General features: G+C 32.2%; 1 long non-coding RNA gene across 1 annotated transcript; it reads left to right on the forward strand.

Annotated features, from left to right (window-relative positions):
* The first annotated feature begins 19,740 nt into the window (after positions 1–19,740).
* LOC140448396 (uncharacterized) lies at positions 19,741–20,879 on the forward strand. Its single transcript, XR_011951704.1, has 2 exons — positions 19,741–20,038; positions 20,691–20,879. It is a non-coding gene; the product is annotated as an uncharacterized lncRNA (long non-coding RNA).
* Positions 20,880–23,217: the final 2,338 nt, after the last annotated feature.

A 23,217-nucleotide genomic window follows, 5' to 3' on the forward strand; every position in this document is an offset into this window, starting at 1 on the left:
CAACATCTTACTGGGGGCTGCCAGGCATTTGCTGCAACTGACTATAAGGAACGGCACGACTCAGTAGGAAAGATCCTTCATCAAGAGATAGTCATTAAACTGGGACTTCTCCAAACAAACCATCTCCCATATTATAAATACGTTCCTGAAAGTATACTTGAGAATGATAACTACAAGCTATACTGGGACCGCACTGTGCTCACAGACCAAACAGTGGCACATAATAGACCAGATCTCATACTAGTTAATAAACTAAAGAGACAAACAACACCAATTGATGTGGCGATCCCCAACAACAATAACCTTTATGTTAAACAGAAGGAAAAGATCGCCAAGTACAGGGATCTGGAAATTCAAATACGAAGACAGTGGAGAATGGAAAGTACCCAGACAATACCTATTATTCTCTCTACTAATGGAGTCATGCCGAATAACCTACTAGAAAACATAAAAAAGCTAGGTCTATATGAACATCTCTACAAGACCATGCAGAAAGTTGTACTACTCTCAACGTCCAGATGTGTACGAAAATTTTTGGGAGATACTCCAGCATACCAAGTCACCTATGGCTCGATAACACGAAAAGAGTCCTACCCGAGCTCAATCCTTTTGATACCGTAGGTATCTGGGATGAGTGAATTTTTCCCTTAGAGGGAGTGTGAGCCGTATGGCTAAATCTGGATAATAATAATACCCAAAGAAAACTTAATTCCAAGCACATAGTAAAAGCAATAAACACATACGCAATACCACTTTTCACATACTCATTTGCCGTTATAAAATGGTCGAATACGGAAACTGAAGAATTAAATAGACCAAATAGAACCGTGATAACTAAATACGCATCAACCACCCAAAATCATACATCCAACGCATGAGACTACCACGCACACAAGGCGAGAGAAGAATGGGGTATTTTGGAAATATCACCCACTACTTAAAGATAAAAAACAGCAAAAAAACAAAGACAAAAATATATAGAGCAGCAATTAGACCTTTGATAGCATACGGAACGGAAGTAATGTGTCTTACGAAAAAAGATAAAGAAAAGTAAGAATTATTAAAAGCAAAATTATAAGAATAAACGCCCAATAAAGCCCGAACAAGCAGAATATACAAGACTAATAAAGCATGAAATAAGAAATAGAAATATAACCGAAGGGGAAAACATAGTAAAATTTATTAATCTACAAAGACTGAGATGGTTTTGACAAATACAACGAAGAGAAGAAGACACACTAATTAGAAAGATAAAAACCTGAAACCAGTAATAAACAGACCAAAAGGAAAACATGTTCGCATGTTTTAAATAACATTTTTGACGATTGAAAATTTATAATATAATTTCCACTAAAATATTAAATAATACCAGATAATTTAATTTTTAACTATCAACAAAAATGTAATAAACTCATGGACAAAAATATCGAATATTTTGAAATTTTATAATTCTTTTTTTGTAGCCACTATTATTTCAAAATAATTTTAGATTACTGATTTTACTCATATAGTAGGCTGATTTACTCATTTTATCATAAAAAACCTTCTTCAGGTAAAGGAAAAAAGAGGTAAAAAATCATAGTAATTTGGTTATTTTTAGTTTAATCTATTAAGTTTAATTAAATATTGTTTTGATTCAACTAAGTTTAAAACAAATATGCCATCAATTCGACACTGCGATGAAGCCCAAGCAGCACAGATTGTAATTTTGTACGAGGATATACACAAAAAAATATCGCACGGCGTCTCAGGAGAAGTCAATCTACAGTTTCGAATATTTAAAGAGGTACCATGAGACAAGCAATTTTGTACGAAGGCCTGGTACAGGGACGCACCGCACTTGTGGAAGTGATTGGACGAATGACTGGTGACACTTACGTTCAAAATATCCTGCAAGATCATGTTTTGCCATATGTTGGTTACATTGGATATGACAGATACATGTTAATGCACGATAATACTCGACTATAGTTCGTCCCAAACCCTTCTTTCAGTGCGTCATAGTTGATCGAATTCTCTCTAACACATTAAGCTAGAAGTGACAGAAAAAAACGTGAGTCTGTGATTATTATACATAGAACTTAGAAAATTATTTATCGTAAAGCTAATTCTACTTACGGATGTATAATTGGTTTAAGTTTAGAATACGCTAAATAGATATCCAATCAATGATGCGCATAAATATAATTTGACGCAGAAGGTCGCGATCTTGACAGTACTTTCACAACGTCAACTGATAAAATAATTGTCATTCCAGGTTAGTATTAAACTCGGTTCGCTAATCCCAGTCCGAACTGTCTAGTGAATTTAGTAATTATTTTTTTGCGAAGTTAGTTACTTTTTGACAGACTAAAAGTGGCTGGAAATTACTATACAACCAAGCACCCGTACTCATAGCCAATATTAATAGTAAACAAACTAAATAGTAAATAAAATAGAACTTTGCGAATTACCGACAATCAATATTTATTTATCTGCACCATATAATAAATAGTTATGTTAAATTATAACAACTAAATATATATTTTTTAAATATATACTACCCAAAATTTGATGGGTTTAGTATACACTTCGACTATTTAGAATAATTCTTCTTTTTTTAAAGAAAGAAGTCTGTAATAGCAGGATACTTGAGCTATTAATACTGAGAAGTAGGAATTGTTGTGTTGTAGGTTTCCGACAATGAATCTGTCAAAATTTGTCCGAGCTAAGCGAATGGAGTTTATCAGACATTTTACAGTGAAAATTTAATTTTGTATTTATTGTCATAAAAATATTTTAAATATGCCGAGATATATCGAGAAAGAACAAAGACTAATATTAAAATTAATAAATTATTTTCAATTGGAAAAAGAGGGATTACGATCCTGCAACTGTCAAATTTAACTAAAATGACATGCAATAATTCTCGACATTATTAAAATCCTATATCACGTCAAAATTAGTGACGCACTGAAAGAAGGGTTTGGGACAGACTGTACATGCTGCTGCCATAGTAAGTAATTATCTTAATGAGATCCAAATTCAAAGATTGGATTGGCCACCATTTAGTCTGGATTTAAATAATAGAGCACATATGGGATCAGCTAAAACGCTGCATACGACAAAGAAATTACCATTCCAAATACGATAGAGCAGCTTCGACTTGCTGCACAGGATAAATGGAATGCTATTTCACAAGGGTATGTCCAAAATTTACTTGCAAGCATGCCAAGAAGGATGCAAGCAGTAATAAAAGCTAGAGGGGGAATACTCGTTACTGAACATGCACTTGTTTCAATTAAAAAGACTTGTTTAAGCAATTTAAGTTAGCATTTAAGTTTAGAGTAAAAAAACCTTATTTACCTAACATTAAGCATTATTTTTTTTACAATTCTCTCCGCATAAAAATTTAAAATTGTTTATTAACCCTTTCGCTGCGGCAGAAATTACTAGTAGGTACCGTGTGTGCGGCTCACTTTTTTCTCTTAAAAATGAAAATATTCATATATACAAGTTTAATTTATCTTATTAAGACTCTATAAAGCCATATTTGTAGGTTTGTATAAAAAATTTTTCTAGACGCATATGCGCGGCATCCGCATATGTGAATGATTTCATTGCAATATGCGGAAGACGCACATGCGCGGCCTCCACATATATGAATGATTTCATTGAAATATGCGAAAGCCGCACATATGAGCTTTCACGAAATGATTGAAAACCATTTTTTTAGGGAAAAGTTTAATGTCCTATTTGCAACTTAAAAATAAAAATAACAAAAGTAAATTTCACAAAATATGAAGTCTATTATTTTCTATGGTATTCCTGAAAACATACTCCTAGGCAAAGTCCTGGTTTTCCTTCACATTCTAAACAATGGTAAATACTATCTTTTCGTATCTTTTTGGTAGAACACATTCGGCATCTTTTTCTTAAAGTTTTACCGCATTCATTGGTGACATCAATTTTTGAAGGTGTGTGTTCAACATTTTGTATCCTGCCTTTTCCTGGAGATGGAACTTCTGGTAACAACTTTTCTAAGATCTCATGTCTAAACTTGCTCAGTGTTTTCTTTTCGCCATAAAATTTATTATATAGGATATGAGAATTAATAAGTAATAACTGAATGATATGCAAACTTATAGCCGAATAGTACGCCATAAGCTGATCTCTTCTATCTATTCCACCCATATTCTTATTATAATTAACAATAGGCAAAGGCTTTTCTTTTTCTAGTCCTCGCCTAGTTTTCACTGTTACCATGTCGTTTTTAAATTCAGTTGAAATATATGTTACCTCTCTCTTATCACACCATTTTCCAATCATGACGCTATTTAAATATTTGGCTTTCGTTTCACCTGTTTTTAACTTTAACTTTAAAACATCCTCTGGAGAACCTTTTCTGTTTTTTCGTAGTGTACATGTGGAAAAAGTACCTTTATCGATTAAAGTTTTAGCTAGATGATAGCTATTGTAATAGTTATCCATGTAAAAAGAGTGACCAGAATGCAAGCAGTTGCGCATAAGATGCAGTACTACTTTCTGTGCATGATCTTTACCACCTAGTACATCATTATATCCTGTATAAACTGCTAAATCTAAAACGGTCCCATCACTTTCGGTTAACATATAAACTTTGATTCCATATTTATGTCGCTTTTGAGGAAGGTACTGTTTGAATAGAAGTCTGCCCTTAAATAAAACCATCGATTCATCTAATGACAAATTCTGGCCTGGATAGTAGATGCTTTTCATTTTTTGTGTGAAATAATCTAATATTGGTCTTATTTTATAAAGTCGATCTGTTCTTATCTGTGGATCATTTATATTTTCATGAAAATGCAAGCATCTCATAATAAGTAGATATCGGTCTCGACTCATATAATTTCCAAAACAAAGAGAAAACAACCGATGCTGTTTCCAGTAGTCCTGTAGATTATTAAGTTTTATTGTTCCTGTATGTAGGGTAAGTCCCAAAAAAATTAGTAGTTCTGAAACAGTTATTTCTTTCCAAGCTGAAATTTTCGACTTTTCTTTACCACTACTAGTGCAGAGAACCTCCACGGCATACATATTGGTTTCTGGTACTATCATTTCTAAAAGTTCGTCATCAACCAACATTCTAAACCAATCGTAAGGATGCTCACCCGGTGATTCAACCAATAATTTGTTTTCTTTAACAAAGGGAATTTGAGTCATATTGTCAATTTCACATTCCCACTTTAAAATGTCTTGATTATTTATTTTAGAAACAACTGTATTATTTTCACCCACCTGCAAATATTCGTCTTCGCTTGTAGAATTGTCACTTTCATTTTCGCTCTGTATTTGATCTAGAAATAAAATAATAGAGACAAATTAAAATCTTATATATTTATTATTTTGCTAACTTACGTTCATAATCGCTATCATTGTCATCTAACAAACTTTCTTGATCTGACTCATATAAAAACTCAATCATTTCTTCCACTGTTAACTTATTAGGATTTCTCACTTGTACAATCTTACGTTTTTTTGTACTAGAAGGTCCAGGTTTACTTAAATCTGCCATTTCAATATAATGTTTACGCACCAGAGTATATAACACGTTTTTCTATCGAAAAAAATAAGGTTATAATGTACAAAAACCGTTAAATTCTCAATTCTTACATACCTAAAACGGGGCGCCATCTAGAGTGTAAAATAAAAATCATAACTAAAAACGAAAGTTGTCTAATAATAGGCTGAATATCTAGCAATATGCTAATAAAATTCTATAAACTTATATGCTATGCTACTTTCAGATAATATGATTATAATTTAAGTGTACCAACGCCGCACATGTGCGTCGTCCGCATATGGCTTAACTTCGCTACGCCGCACATGTGCGTCGTCCGCAGCGAAAGGGTTAAACATTGTTAAAATAAACTCTTCTTCACAATATAACGACTAAATTGACCAGAATTTATTTTCAAAAAAAATTAGAAAATTCCAAAATATTCGATATTTTTGTCCATGAGTGTATATGATGACATGTATAAATTTAATGATAATACGATATTCACAGATAGCGCCGCTAAGTATATACATAATTTCTTGGTCGATAAAAGTATTTAGATAATAAATATGGATCATTTTTCAATGATATGTGTGGATGGAACCTTATGTTCCTGTAAATGCGAAACTTTGATAATTTGGTATATTATACATAAAGATGTTGTTAAAGATATCTTTGCTTACTTGGTCTACTATTAAGCGTATAAGTTATAGCGTATTCAGCTTGGCAACTCAGCCAATGTATATAATGATAGAAAACTGGAAGAAAACTGAAAAAAAACATTTATGTTAGGGTTTTAAAATATTACGTCATCCATTCATTATACTCTAGGATCTGAAACAAATTAATTGTGGGTGAAGATTAACCTTAAAACCTTCTCTTATTCTATTTTTCATATCATTTGGCGTTATTAAAGGCTTCTGGTATACATGGTCTTTTATAATAGCCCCACATGAAAAAATCAATTTTGGAGAATTCCGGTGATCGCGGAGGCCCTGCTCTGCCTATCCACCTCTTAGGAAAGTTATTATTTAGATGATTGTGAATAGGAGCAGTGTGGTGAACTGAAGCACCGTCATGTAAAAACCACATTCGTTGTCGAATTTTAAGCGGTACATTTTGCAGTAGTATTGGCAAATGATTATTTAGAAAATCCAGGTATATGGCACCATTCACACTACCGTCAAAAAAATGTGAGCCAATCACATAATTGCCAACAATACCACCCCAAACATTTATAGACTACCTAGTTCGACCATGAGTGTTAACAAAATAGGGATTGCTTGAGGCATAGTAATGAAAATTATGCTGATTCACCATTCCATATTTGTGAAATGTAGCCTCAGCTCCAAACAGCATATGATCGAAAAAAAATCAGTCTCTTTGCACTTGCCACTGAGACTAATTTGACTAATGTTATGTTGACGTGAAAAGTACTGATGTGGAGATTTTCAGTAGAAGCTATCAGTACATCATATTCCTTTTCTTCACTTAGAACAGTTTTGGTTCTTTAATTTTTTTTTAATACAACTGACCCAGTGAGAACAAAACAACCCATTAATTTTTCAAAAGTTCTTGTGTTTGGCTTAGTCCGTTCAGGATATCGTTTGTGATATATCCTGGATGCAACTAAGCAATTTCTCGAACTTTCTCCTAATACCCTGATCATATCTGTTAACTCTTCAAAAGAAAAATTCATTTTTAACAATAAAGACAAGTCACACAGACCGATTAAATAGGTTAAATATATGAAAGCTGTCATTTTCAAAGTCTAGCGTTTACGGTTTAATAATATGAAAACTATAATTTTTTCAAAGCCTACTATTTTACCTTTGTAAATGACATTATATAAATAACCTCTTATTTATTAATAACTGCGCGTCACAATCGGCAGTTAGGAATGTTTTATTAAAAATTTCTGGCTTAGAATACTGTTGATATAATGTGAAAATTGTTACATTAATTGTATATTATTGTAACGAAATAGCCCATCTCCGATACGTCATAATTCTTAGAAGGATAAATCTAGAAAACGTAAGAATCGGCATGTCAATAGCGCCTGTCTTTCGGACGGGTGATCTCGATGAGACGAATTAGAGGTGGGAATGTTCTAGAACATAGTAACTTTGTTATATATATGTAACGTTGTCAGAAGTTTAGTGAGTTAATAAGAGAGTACCGAACTGTAAACTTATAAATCAATATATTTATATAAATTCGAACCGCTCTTTTTATTTAATCCCGCTACATTATTTTGCTTTCTGTTTTGTGTGAGTTATTTATTGAAGAACAATAATCTTATATTATTATACAAGACATATTCTATTTCATTAAGTAAATATGATATTTCCATAATAATACATTTATTGATACATTCATTACATATTTTTATGGTTAAATTTTTTTTTGTTGGTTACTTATTGAATAAAAATAATTTTGTTATATTATCACTCAATACCAATACTCAATACTTATTTCTACTTACAAAAATTGAATGTAATTCCGAAATTTGAAGAGAACTAAAAATATCTCGGAAAGTAATGAGCTTACGTATATAGAATGCTATATAAAAATACAAGAGTATCATAAATACAATATTTCTAAAAAAAGGAAATATGGGGTGATCCATTTAAAAAAAATTGAGAAAATCGTAATTTTGTTTTGTAGTTTACCCTGTATACAAGTTTTTGTCAATGATTTTAATTAAATTTAATTTAAAAACTACAATATATTGTTTACTTTTTTATATAAAGTAAGTAATTTTTTATACATTACTTCTTTATATACATCGTGTTGATTTCATAGGGATTTTGAAATAAAAATGGTTATAACTTGTAAATACTCTGTATAATAATGCAAATATCATTGCCTACATTTTTTCTAAATGAGTTTTTTGGATACTCTATACCATAATGGAATTATCGACCGATGTCGCACGATGTTCAAAACTCACCCTGTATATCAATAACACAAATATTTCTAATTGCAAATAAATCAACAAGAGAAAATAGAAATAGCATTGGCAATTTTGGTTGTATTATCAGATTATAATGTACTAAAACAAGTAACTATAAATTAAAAATTATTTATTAGCTAAACATATTGAAAATATAACCAATTAATTCAAGTATCCACAATAACACTCGTCTTCGTAACAAACTCCGCCAACGCTGGAAGGATCTTCAGATACACATTCTTGGCTGCATTCGTCACAGTCGCAGTTGGCTCCAAGACTTTTTCCAAGTGCCACTGCCTTGAAGGAAACTGGTCCTAAAATACAAATTGTTCATAGAATAACTAGGATCCAATTTTTTGCCATCTACAATTACTCATTAAATTTTTTCTGACTTCCTCCTATTTTAAGGCTAGGATGACAACAATATCATATTTTTATCTGTTGTACAACTTTCATAACAAATAAGTCACTTTCAGAGAATCGCTCAACATTTATATTTGTTATTAATCGATATATTTATAATTAACTTCTTGCATGTAAATCAAATAAATATAAACGAACATAAAGCTTTAAATAAATTACTTTGCTTAATAAATCTTATCTCAAAATTACAGCAACCAATTTTTTGACCATTTTGTGAAAAAATTAATCGTATTATTAATTATATTAATATGTAATTAGTATTATTAGCATTATTAATTAAACGTACACTTCATCTAATTTACATACCGTTGCACGTCATCGGCGTCATAGCCCGTGACGTCACATGATACCAACACGAAATATTTAGGCGGTAGGTGTGTTCTTTTTTAGAATCACTTTGCCGAGTACACTGGCATTACAGCCACTAGACATATTTTATTATATAGGCGTAGAACTAATATTTAATGATTTCTATTAATGTTAACTTAAAGAAATAGACAACAATATGTTCCATTTAATTTTTATAAATAAAGCGTTTTTATGAAGAACATTTGTTCAGAACACACTCTAACTGTAATCGAACGAAGGTGAAATTTTGGCATAAATTGGTAACACTTATTTGACAGCTGCGGTGTTGACACTTTTTGTACTTTATTATTTTAAATTTTAAAGTGAATACCTCTTGTTTTATATTTTTACCTATTTAATAAAATCTGTTCTTTTTAGAACAAAATTACTGTGTTTTATTTCAAAAATGTCACGTAAGAATTTAAATAGTCGTTGTAAAGAGTATAATAATAATTATGTGACCTATTTGATTTAAAATGGATTCAGGATTTTTTTATACTTTGGCAACTATGTCAACTTCGATCTCTGACGTAGATAATGACGTGCAACGGTTGGTAAATTAGATGGACTGTAGTATTTCAAAAAAATATATGATTGACTCAGTAGATTTAAGTGTCAGTTGGTTGTTCAGAATTTCTTTCCTAGGTGGCGCTAGACAAAATGCGTTTTCGAATGACATGTCGTCATAGCCTTTTATTAAATTAGATATTTATTATATTATATATATATATATATATATATATATATATATATATATATATATATATATATATATATATATATATATATATAAGCTAACAAGCAACATTAAATAAAGTACAACACAGTATGTGAAAGCCTCAACCAAGTGGATCCGCTGACTACATTATATTTAACCTCACGTTAAAATTTATTTTATTCCAGGACAGAATATACAAAGAGGGAATCATGTAGAATAAAAACAACCAGTTATTGCTATTAGCATCTATATTGCATTAATCAAATGATCAATCGTAGGGCTGTTTTTTTTTGTAAAAGTAGAGGTAAACAAAAAATAAAAATGAAACTAATGAATATTGTTTCGGGGGTGACAAAAACAAATATGGCTTATGTCGATATGGAAATATAGAAAATAATTATAAAGAGAAGTGAACTATGACAATAATAAGTAAAATGTTGGCATCTAAAACTAAGATAAGAATATACAACACAGTAACCTAACCATTCATTTATAGAACATGTGTTAAGCTAAAAAAATACACAAAGATTGCAAATATGGGACATAAAAATTGTAGCAGGGTGTATGGTGAAACCTGAATTGATTTAACCAATCACTCACCTTCCATAGAAATATGGTGAAACAAAAAAAAACGACGATAATTGAAAAAAAAAATAACAAAGAGATAACTAAACAAGAGATTAAGGCAAACATCTTAGACTCAGCTAAAGAAGCTCTGGACAAAAGAAAAATAAACAAAAGTCTCTTCCAAAAGGAAAAACTTCGTGGTTCGGTGCAGAGGTGAAAGAAAAAGCAAGGAAAAGAAAAAAGTTTACATTTTACTTACATACTTCGTACAAGCGTACGAAGATTATAAGAGAATACGAAATAAAGCACATGCATTTCTGAGAAGAATTTAAAGCGAGCACTGGGAACGCTTCTAAAAAGAACTGGAGCATAATTTGTACGTTTTACAAAAATAAATATGGCGTTTTATAAGAGGCCAAAGAGCAGAAATGAAGAAATTAATAGACCCGAAGCACATGAAAAAAGATGCATGGATTGACTATCTACAGAAGTTATATACAGAGGAAAAATACATGACGCTGTAACCACAAACACTAGGAATTAACATAAACGAAGAAGAAGAAAGAGATTACTAAAATATATAATCAGTAGAGAATGGTTCAAAAGCTGATGTAGATTGTGAAAGAAATCATGCGTAAATATATAAGTAATGTGTATTAATACAGACGGAAATGGTTTACCTATACACAAATAAAATTATAGCGGTAGATTGGCAGTACACTTTAAAGGAGTAGTAGAAAATGGAAGTTGAACTTATGGATAAACATATTGGAGAAACAAAATAGTTCTGAATGAGATTGAATGGGAGGAACTAGTCATTATAATAAGTAAAGTTGTCTGATATTTATTGGTAAGAACTATTGAAACTTCTAGGAACCAATATGCTTCCATATAAAGACGTTAAGACTTGACAAATTTTTACAAATTACGTTGAAAAGTATCGTTTATGGAACAACAGAAAACAAACAGGCATTATGTTACACAACAACGATATGGTTCTATTTTGTGTTTTATTAACAAGTTACTATTATATATCATGATAACCAACACACAGATAAATTAATAAAGAAATAAGTAAAAAAAAATAATCCAAATATTTACCTTTAACGGACTTTGCACTGACTTCGGTTGTTGCTAAGACAACGACGGCTACTAAGGCCAAAAGAACGAAGGTAAGTTTTGCCATTTTGTTATTTGATTAATATATAAAAAATATAAGAAAAAAAATCCTATATATACCATTTTATGGGCACTTGAAACTTATCTAAAGTCGTTTGATATAAAATGCAGATAATTTGATGTACTTGAAATATTTTTTTATCATATTATTGACATTAATTCATAAAAAAATATCTTAATTTAATACTTTTTATTTTAAGTGGACCAGCGATTTAGAGCTTTTGCAAATTTAAATAGTCCAACAGCCAATATTGAACCTAATGGAAAGAAATATTACGATTATATTTTTTTGTGAATTAAATACTTCGATAATTGAATATTAGATTATTAACGTAGCTTTTCTACTCCTTCTATACTATAGTTTCGAAATTGTAGACACCAAATTCAAGGAAATAGTAATGAGCATTTCGAGTTATTCTTGATCTTCCAGTAGAGTACCATAATAATAGCCGTACCATAATAAAGAGTTCCATAATAAACCCGGAATTCAGTTAAAAAATTTAAACTCAAAATAACAAAATTCAGTTTGACAACAATGTGTGAAGAACAAGTACCTATTCTCGGATACCAACAGGACCGTATTATGCTTTAAAATTTTAAATTATGTAAATTATTTTCACACAATGTTTTATTAATGTTGCCCCAATTAAAATAAAAAAGTTATGATTTTAAATAAATTCATGTATACATATTCCCTGTTATATTAAAATTGAAAAATCTAGGTCATATAAGTATCAAATATAAAATATATTAAACCAAGTATATATATTATTATAATACCAATCAATGCGTGAGTTTGTTATATTAGAAAAACGTATCCGATTACGAAATGACAATGTCTAACTTAAAAGCCAGCGTTAGGATACAGGAAGAAAATTCTTGATCCTTTGAGATAAAGGATGGACTTAGAGAAGGGAATGTCCAGGCTTGCCTTCTATTTAACATTGCCTTGAAAAAGGCAGTCCGAGACACACATCTTAGCATACGCTAATAATATTGACATAATAGGGCGTAGCAAGCGAGAAGAGCAATATTTCTTAGAATTGGAAAAGACGGCGAAACAGGTCGGTCTAGTCATCAACGAATACAAAAGCAAGTACATTTTGGTTACTAAGGATCCTATAGCAAATGAAAAACGGGAAACAGCATTTCGTAGTCATATCTATGAACGTGTTGACAGCTTCACATATCTTAGCTCGCTAGTGACTACTACCAATAAAACAAGCGAAGGAATTAAAAGGCGAATAAACCTTACAAATAAGGCATACTATGGACTCCAAAAACAATTCCACTCAAAAAATATCCAAAGAAAAACTAAAATTATTATATACAAAACACTGCTGAGGCCGGTCCCTACATACGGGGCGGAAATACGTACTCGAACGCAGAAGGATGAAAGACTTCTAGGAATATTCGAGCGTAAAATACCCCGCAAAATATTTGTAGCTATAAACGATCAAGGGCAGTGGCGCAAAAAATTTAATTTCGAATTATACTAACTCTTTAATGAACCAGATGTCGTAACGTTCATTAAAGCAAAGCGACTTAGATGGGCCCGACACATAATACGAATGCCTGACAACATAATTGCTAAAAAACTAACGTCAGGAACACCTATAGGAAGAAGAAGTAGAGGCCGATCGTGAATTAAAGTACATTCGTTCAGCAAATTCCCATCTGTAAACAAACGCACGTGTTTATATTCGCCCTCTCATTCGTCAAGACGCTATTAAATATAATTTATTGCCTTAAGCCAGACGGATTCTTATTTTACAGGTCCAAACTTGTCAGTCTGTTTAAATTCAAATTGTAGCGTGTTGGTTTTTAAGTTAATATATTGTGTGTTATATGTTATAGTTATTGTTAAGTTTATTTTTAATTAACAACATTGTCAAGCACACATGTAGGATCCTACAAACTAAAATTGGAGAAAATATGATCGATGCATAAAATTGAAGTATCTTCTACTCTAGTTGGCCAAAAAATATTATAAGTGAACTGATACAGTAAAAATATTTCTACGTTTAAAGTTTATCCTAGTTAGAATTCGTTTTATATAAATAGTTTTATAATATGTGTTCTATGTGTTCTATAGATCTATAGCAGTTTAACAATACATACTGACATTTTATTTAAATATGCTTTAGCAGAAATAGCATTTATTTCAAAATGATTATCTGTAAAATATTTCTCAAGCCTTATTACATTGCAAGACAAAATGTTTTTTTCCAATTACAGTATCATCCCAATACCTGAGCGACAATAATTTGCAGCCAGATAAAAAATCAGGTGTATAGTAATTAATGATAGACACTGAAGGATTCCATATTTCAGACAAAGAAGAAAATTTATAGAAATAAAAACTTTAATGTCATTTAATAAATCATGGATTTGATCACCATTCAAACTTTACATTTAAACATTAAACAATAGATGCTTTAGTTTGCTTTCAAACACAATTTCACTTTTTTAATTGTTTAGGAATTCACATTGTATTGTTTACCAACAACTTTTTTATTAATATCGACTTTGTTCTTGCTCTTACTGAAATACATCAGTACTATAGTTAACCTGAAGCGGCTAATACGTTTTTATAGAGTTCTGAAAATGTCCAAGGCGAAAACAGTCAAAAGAAACGTCGTAGCAAAACATCTAAAGAAATATAAAACATGTATGGTCGACTACGTGAAAGGAATGAAAATATATTGGTCAATGACGTTGTAACTATATGTAGTGTTTTGAATAAAGTGTCTACGAGAAGTATTCACAGAATTCACAGAAGGTAAATCGGTTGTGTCTGTTGAAAAAATTGAAACCAGAGGAAGAAAACGTATTCAGCTTAAAGGGAATATTAAGTATGCTATTCCATGCTTTCTGTTTTTGAAATGAAATTCCAACCTCAAAGAAATTCGTAGCCGAGATAAATTTCGACGATTTGATAACCAAAATATCACGACGTGTATTAGCGAATATTAAGTCAAATGAACATTAAATATATGAAAATAACTAGGAACAGTATTCTTATAGAAAGAGAAAATATTATTTTGTATCGGAGACATTACCTGAACAAAGTTCAAGACTATTGTCGTGAAGGAAGAAAAATCTACCATTTAGATGAAACTTGGCTAAATCAAGGTTATACTGTCTAAAAGGTGTGGCAGGATTTTAAAGTTACAAACCACCGACAAACCTTTTTTGAAGGGTTATCATCGAATCGACTTATTTTAACACAAAGGCAGTGATTTGGGTTTTTGAATAACGGCTTGTCATTCTTCAAATCTATGAACACCAATTACTACCATGGAGAAACTGGCTCCCAAAAATATGAAGGTTGGTTTTTAAAGATTTTATTAAGCCTTCAACCAAATTCTGTTGTCATTATGGACAATGTATCTTGCCATAGTCCACAATTGGAGCCATCAAAATAACAACTGCTTGGCGGAAAGCTGGCATCATGAACTGGCTCTCTTAAAGAAATGTATAATTCGATGACAATATGTTGAAAGTAGAATTATTAAATCTTGCGAGATATATACATGAATACATGAAATAGGTTGTCGACGTAATGGCTCGTGAAAAAAACATAATTGTTCTGAGCCTACCCCCTTATCATTGTGAGTTTAACCCTATCGAACTTATATGGGCTCGGATAAAAAATTAAGTAACTGAAGAAAACATGACTTTTTAAATAGATGATATGAAAAATCTTTTAGCTACTGCTATAGAAAACGTCACCCTAGAGTAATGGAAAAATTGCATTATACATACTAAAAAAGAAGAAAGCAGAATGTGGGGCCTAGACACTAAAGTGGATGTTTTCGTTGAGCTTTTAATTATCAATGTGACTAATAGTGATTGCAATAGTTCTTCATCATCCGGCGAGCTTTTTTCAGACTATAGTTAATATTTTGACCTTTTGTGGATATCGAACTACTTTGTTAATTTTGCCTCACATAATAGGTGAGGATAAGTTTAGCAGATGAACAACAGGGTTTTTGTAGTGGAAGATCGTTTACAGATGCAATATTCGTTATAAAGCAAATTACTGAATAATCACTGGAGCATAATAGATCAGCATTTCTGTATCTAATTGATCTAAAGAAGGCATCTGACAGAGTAAGACTCAAAGAGGTAATCCATCTTCTGTATAAGAGATATATAGAGAGATAAATATTATAAAAACTACCAAAAACATCTACAAAAACAACAAAATGGAAGTCAGAATAGATGAAATAGGTAGCGGAATAAGACAAGGGGACTCATTGAGCTCCATGCTCTTCGATTTAATCATGGATGAAATCATCAAAAGCGTTAACAAAGGAAGAAGATACAGAATGGAAAACAAAGAAATAAAAATACTCTCTTACGCAGACGACGCCATATTGATAGCCCAAGATGAAGATAGTCTCCAAAGACTGGTCCACAGATTTAACATAAGAGCAAAAGAATTTAATATGACAATCTCATCTTAGAAAATTAAAACAATAGTAGTCAGCAAAGAACCAACCAGATGTAAAATAGAAATTGATTGCATCAGTAATGAACAAGTAATGGAAGTAAAATACCTGGAAATTACACTGTCCTGTTATGGAGACCTGGACAAAGAAGTGAGAGATCAAGTACAAAAAGCAAATAGACGGGCAGGATGCCTTAATAACACTATATGTTGAAACAGACACATTAACACTGAGATGAAGTCAAGAATTTATAAAGCCAGTGTAAGACCAATAATGACATATTATGCCTCAGAAACAAGACCCGACACAGCCACAACGCAAAGGCTACTGAAAACGGCAGAGATGAGAGTACTGAGAAGAATTACAGAAAATACGCTGAGAGATCGAAAGATAAGTGAAGATATTAGAAGAAAATGTAACGTACAGTGTATAAACGAATGGACACACAACAGAAAAAAAGAATTGAATAACTACATAAGCAGAATGGAGGAGACCCGTGTCATCAAAATAGCAAGGGATAAAGCAAAAGAAGTAACGGACGACCGCACAAAAGATGAATTGAATGAACAAACAGAATTGCTTATAAAGAGGAAGAAGAAGGTTTTCTATACATTTAAGTTCCTTATTTAAGTGTTTTCGTTTTTTTTCTCTTGTGTATACTCTTTCTAAATGACATTAAAATAGTGCTAGGTGACATGAATGCAAGAATAGGACGGGAGCATGTTTTTATGCCGACTATAGGAAGGCATAGCCTACTCAACATCAGTAGCGATAATGGATTACGACTGATAAACTTAGCAGCAGCACTGAACATGACCGTCGCTAGCACCTATTTTGAACACAAGAATATACACAAGGTAACCTGGACCTCCCCTGATTTAAGAACAACTAGTCAGATTGATCACATCTTAATAGATTCAAGACACGGAACGGACATAATAAACTGCAGAAGTTATAGAGGCGCAAACATAGACTCAGACCATTGTTTAGTGATCTCAACACTAAGGGCTAGAATTTCAAACTCCAACAAAGAAAAAGAAATAAATAGAAAGAAATGGAATGTACAGAAGCTGAGAGATGCAACTGTTGCAAAACAGTACTGGGAAAATGTTACCAATAGGTTAAGGAATCAAAATCTAGGAGAAGAAGACCAGAGAGATATAGACTCATTCTGGAACAGGATAAGGGAAGATATTGAGTTAGCAGCACAAGATGAAATAGGAACAGAAACTTGTACCCGAAAAAATCACTGGTTTGACGATGAATGCAAAGACGCAACACAGAAAAAAAATGAAGCCTATGCAAAAATGCTTACCCGCCGAACTAGAACAAGTATAGAGAATTACCAGACAAAGAGAAGAGAAGAAAAGAAAATACACAGAATGAAGAAACGAAACCACTTAAAAAAGGAACTTCAATATATAGAAAACCTCAACAGAGAGAAAGAATTCAGAACATTCTATAAGAAAGTTAACATCAACAGAAAAGAATTTAAGGCAAACACAAATCAATGTAGAAGTTTAAATGGCGATCTCTTAACAACAAGAACAGACGTACTAAACCGATGGACGGAATATTTTAACCAGATACTTAATATAGAGGAAGAAAAAAACCCGGAAGACGAAAGCTGCGAGGTAAGCGGAGCAGACAAGAGGGAGGAGGATCCACCAACGATCCTGGAAGTTAAAGACGCTGTAAACAAACTAGCCAGAAACAAATCACCCGGAATAGATAATCTCCCAGCGGAATTATATAAAGAAGGTGGCCACGATATCATAATAGCCCTACAGCAGCTTATAAAAGAAATATGGATACAGAAGTCCCTTCCCAATGATTGGAATATTGGAATACTTTGCACCATACACAAAAAGGGTGATATCTTTGAATGCTCTAACTATCGAGGAATTACGCTCCTAAATGCGGCGTATAAAATAATCTCCAATATACTATGCCATCGTATGGCACCATATGCAGAGCGAATAATAGGACAATACCAGGCTGGTTTCAGAGGTGGTAAATCAACAATTCATCAGATTTTAATCCTAAGACAAATTCTAGAGAAAACACTGGAATACGGTGTAGACACGCACCACATATTTATAGACTACAAGGCAGCCTACGACTCTGTAAATAGAAGAGAATTGTTTAGAGCAATGATAGACCTAGGAGTACCAAATCAGTTGGTAAGTTTAACCAAACTAACCCTTGAAAAAGTTGAATACAAAGTACGAATCCAGGGGAACTCTCTGAACCTTTTAAAACAAATAACGGGCTACGTCAGGGAGACCCACTCTTCTGTATACTATTCAATCTAGCTCTGGAAAAAGTAATACGTACGTCACAAATCACAACTACCGGTTCAATATATAACAAATCTGTGCAAATCTTAGCATACGCTGATGATATCAATATTGTTGGGAGAACGGAAAACGCAGCACGAGAGGCGTACGTAGCATTAAAGGAAGCGGCTACAAAAATGGGTTTAATAATAAACACCAACAAAACAAAATACATGAAAATAGGTACGCAACCACAAACACTACGGCCACTTGTTATAGAAAATGACGTCATCGAAGCAGTTAACGAATTTGTATACCTGGGAACGCTCGTCAATACTGAAAATGACACTACCGCAGACATAAACCGCAGAATTTGCACGGCTAATAGATGCTATTTTGGGCTTAATCCCCTTTTTAAATCTACAGTTATATCAAGAAATACAAAAGTAAAACTCTACAAAACAATAATACGCCCAGTCCTAACATATGGTTCAGAAACTTGGACTTTAACAAAAAGCAATGAAAACATGTTAGGATGTTTCGAAAGAAAAATACTAAGGCGCATCTATGGAGCGGTAAATGAAAATGGTGTCTGGAGAAGACGATACAGCTTCGAACTCTATAGGATATACCAGGAACCAGATATCGTAAAACACATAAAGATGGGACGTCTGAGGTGGGTAGGCCATGTAATGCGGATGGAGCAAACCGACCCAGCTAGAAAAACGCTCCTTGATAGACCTATTGGTCAAAGAAGAAGAGGAAGACCCAGAACAAGATTCCTAGATAACATCGATGAAGACATGAGAAATATGGCAATACGTGCTTGGCGGAGGAAGGCGATGGATAGGGACGACTGGAGAAAAATTCTTGGGGAGGCTAGGACCCACACAGGGTTGTAAAGCCAAAATGATGATGATGATACTCTTTTCTTCTGCCCTCTTTGTCTGGCAATTCTCTATACAGTTGTTCTAGTTCCTCGGCTAAGCATATTTCTGTAAGCTTAACTTTTTGTCTTGTTACATTCTTGCATTCATCGACAAACCAATGATTTTTTAGCTTACAAGTTTCCGGAGATTCACATGTAGTTTTATGTCGGTTATCTTCGCGCTCTTTCCTGAAATGTTTGTCTTACAAGGCACACTAATGTCATGTTTAAATATTCACTTTTGCTTCCTGAAGGATAGGAAAGCACACGTGTACATTTAGAAAGATTAAATCTTCACAACTTTAACTACTAGCTCTCATTTGTCGTATAGATTTTTTTTCATTTTTGTTTTTCTATTAACCTACTGGCCTCCTTATTCGGGTTGTCGTGTGTTATTATAATTTTTTTTAAATATAATCTATTTAAATTTAATTTACTGAAAAACACGAACACTTGACTTTTGGTCTTAAATTCATCCTTGAATGTATTAATTACGTATATTAGATAAAGTTGAAGTGTTTTTAAAAGATATATAAGGAGACCGATTTTTTTTAACTGTATATTAAAAAAATCAATCAAAATGGCAAAACTTACTCTCTTCCTTTTGGCTGCTGTCTTTGTAGCTGTTTTGGCTACCAAAGAAGTCAGCTCAAGTGCTGTCAAAGGTAAATATGACTTTCCTATATACTTTGAAACTACTGTTATTTTTTTATTGTTGTCAGTTTCTACTTAATACATTAAAATAAATATATTAAAAATAAAGTTTTAATATATTTATTCATCGATATCAACAAAATTTCAATTTATTTCATAAAGGATATGGATATGATGATTTTATTATTTTTGTAGCTTCAATAATCACGATGGTTCTATCCACAATAAAGACGAAATTAATATTTCTAAACAAAGATTTATCAAATCAAGATAATCTAAGTTAATTTATATAATAATAGTTATAAAGATTCATCTATTTTTACTGTGTTTATATTTTTAAATTACAGAAGTTTTTAGTAAATAGACTATCATATTTGGACGATAGGAAAAAATGATATAGGTATACATTAATAGTTGGTAAAATATCTAAAGTTCGTTCCATTTTCTTGTTAAAAATATTTTTTTATTTCTTTCCTGATTCCTTAATTTTCAAATCAAATCAAGTATTCGGGTTAACCAAAGTAATCTATATATTTGTATTACATCAATTTATAGTTTCACAGATATTTTCCTTAATTGAATTGAATTGTTATATAACAACAGTATTTTTATATTATTCTATACTATTCAACTATCAATAACCTTGTAACTTCGATTTTACAGTAGCTGCTGTTCCAGCTGCTTCCAATGCCGTCACAGCTGATTGTGACTGTCACACATGTAGCGAACAATGCATAGCCAGCGACCCCAACAGCGTTGGAGGACTATGTTATCAGGGTCAATGTATTTGTGGCGAACTTTAATAAAATTTACTTTTTAGTTTTTATCAATAAATATTTTTAAATATTAGAATTTGTTTCATTTGATTTTCCCAAAACTATCAACAGGAGAAAATGTAGATATCATCTGATGACACTCACTGGCGAAGCGTACATGTAACCATTGTTACATGTACTACTGTACACTACTGTAAAATAATTCCATTTATATTTTTTACCAATAGAAATATGTGTTAATAGTAATCCAGTAAATAGCTAACTAAACTACATTCATTTTACAAATTCCCATCTGTCAACAATCGCACGTGAAAGCCAAGCAGGGTCGTACTGAGGTATATTATATGATTTTTAAAAATATTTACTTTTGAAACTATTAGTGTAAGAATTTCTTGAAATTTAATCATTGTGAGCAAAATTTAATGTTCCATTGAAGAAAAATGTGCTAAAATAAAATATTCATTAACTGAGAGATACATAACAAGTTTATCAAAGCATAAAAACATGCCATTTAAATTACTCAGAGTCTGAGGAGCTACATTTGCTGCTGTGTTCGTCTGGATTCATTATTATGGGTTCCATATGGTTCTCTGTTATATTGCCAACTTCCACATTTTGGACTCTACTTTTTGTTGAACCTGTTGCACACATTTCTGTCACGTAGTTGGACTAATATTATTTATTGCATCATAAAAAATATTTTTCATATCTTCAAATTTAAAAGTAGTGTTTTTGGCTGCTTCCAAATAATTTTTTACTTCTGCCCATATGAGCTCAATTGGATTAGGCTCACAATGGTATGGGGGCAGCCTTAACACTACTTTGTTTTGGCTTTTTGCCATCTCATCAATGATGTATTTATTATATTGTCCCTTATGTTCCTCAACGATAGCCAGCAGTTGCACTTTTAACATGGAGTCCTCAAACCCTATATTTTTTGATTTCAGCCACGCTTGGATGTCAGCTTTTTTAGAGGCGGTAGTTGGAATTTTTTCCAATTTTCTGGAATGATACGAGGCGTTATCCAATACGATGATGGAGTTGTCTCCTAATCGGGGTAGTATATTTTTGAACCAATTTTCGAAATATTTCCCGTCTATCTCTTCATGGTAGTCCCCACTTTTTTTTTCAAACACCCACAGCCCTTTTGGAACAAACCCATCTTCACTACCAATGTGACAGATTATTAGTCTTTTTCCTTTTCCTGAAAATTTTATTATTTTAAAAATTACTTGAAGTGAAAAAGCACATAAACATTTACCAGCAGGATTTTTTAACCCCGTAGAAAGTCCATATTAAAATGCTTGTTTATAAAGACGTTACCGAATTGTCGACCCATACTTTAGATTTGGTGTGACCAGCGTTTAGCCAAGTCTTGTCTAAGTAGTAAATTTTGCGGTTTTCATTTCTGTAGGACTTAATTTTTATCAGAAATTCTTGTCTCCACAAGACAATTTCGTCCCTGTCCATCAAAATGCTGTTTCGCTGACGACGTTGAAACTTAAAATTTATTTCTTTCGATAATTTAAAAATACTAAAAAGAATAGGCAAAACCGGATCTTCATTAACAACCCCCAGAACTTTTTCTATTGTGGGTATTTCATTTCGAAAAAAGAATTGATGGATTATTCTTATTATTACTTCTCTATCAAATTCATCCAGCGAGTTAACAATATTTTACGATGCTCAACTGATTTTGGTGTCGACAATGTTCCCGTAATTTTGTATTCATGAATCACATTGCGTACACTAAAGCTACACAAGCCTACAATAGATAAAAAGTAACAATTTTGTTAAATAAAGTTAAAATGCGCACTCTAAAATAAATAATGGAGAAACAATATCAGTAATATGCTACTCTAATAGAAATCGCACTTTTCGACAATGTAGGGTTCTCCTGCATTTCCGTTTTAAATACATTTATAATCATTTCCTTCGTTTTAACGTCAAAATGTCCCTTTACTTGTCTTTTTTTAGGTGGAGTCAGGGTTAAATCAATATCAAGGAGTCCATCGGCTGTATCAGTGCTTGACATTTTTATTATTCTATTTATCTTCAATAATCTAATGTTTTTAGTTGATCGAGAGAATGTCAAAATAGCCTAGGGAAAAATATTATGTATTCTAATAAAACCAGTATCATCGAAAATATCGGTAAAGTTGTGAAACTGCATTCTGTATACTTTTTCAAGTCCAGAAATATTCCATTCACTCACGATAAAACCTCCCCAAAGACAGCTTGGATTGACATGACATCTGGCATACACATAGCTAACATGTTAAATAAAAAAGGTTGTATTGTGCCGATGTGTGTTATCGCCCTAGGGGTGAGTTTCACCCATTCTCAGGGGTAAAAAAACATACTTTCAAAATAAGTCAGGAATTGGATAAACTGACTAATAATTCTAAGCAAAC

This window comes from Diabrotica undecimpunctata, chromosome 8 (assembly GCF_040954645.1).
Source record: "Diabrotica undecimpunctata isolate CICGRU chromosome 8, icDiaUnde3, whole genome shotgun sequence".
Taxonomy (NCBI): domain Eukaryota; kingdom Metazoa; phylum Arthropoda; class Insecta; order Coleoptera; family Chrysomelidae; genus Diabrotica; species Diabrotica undecimpunctata.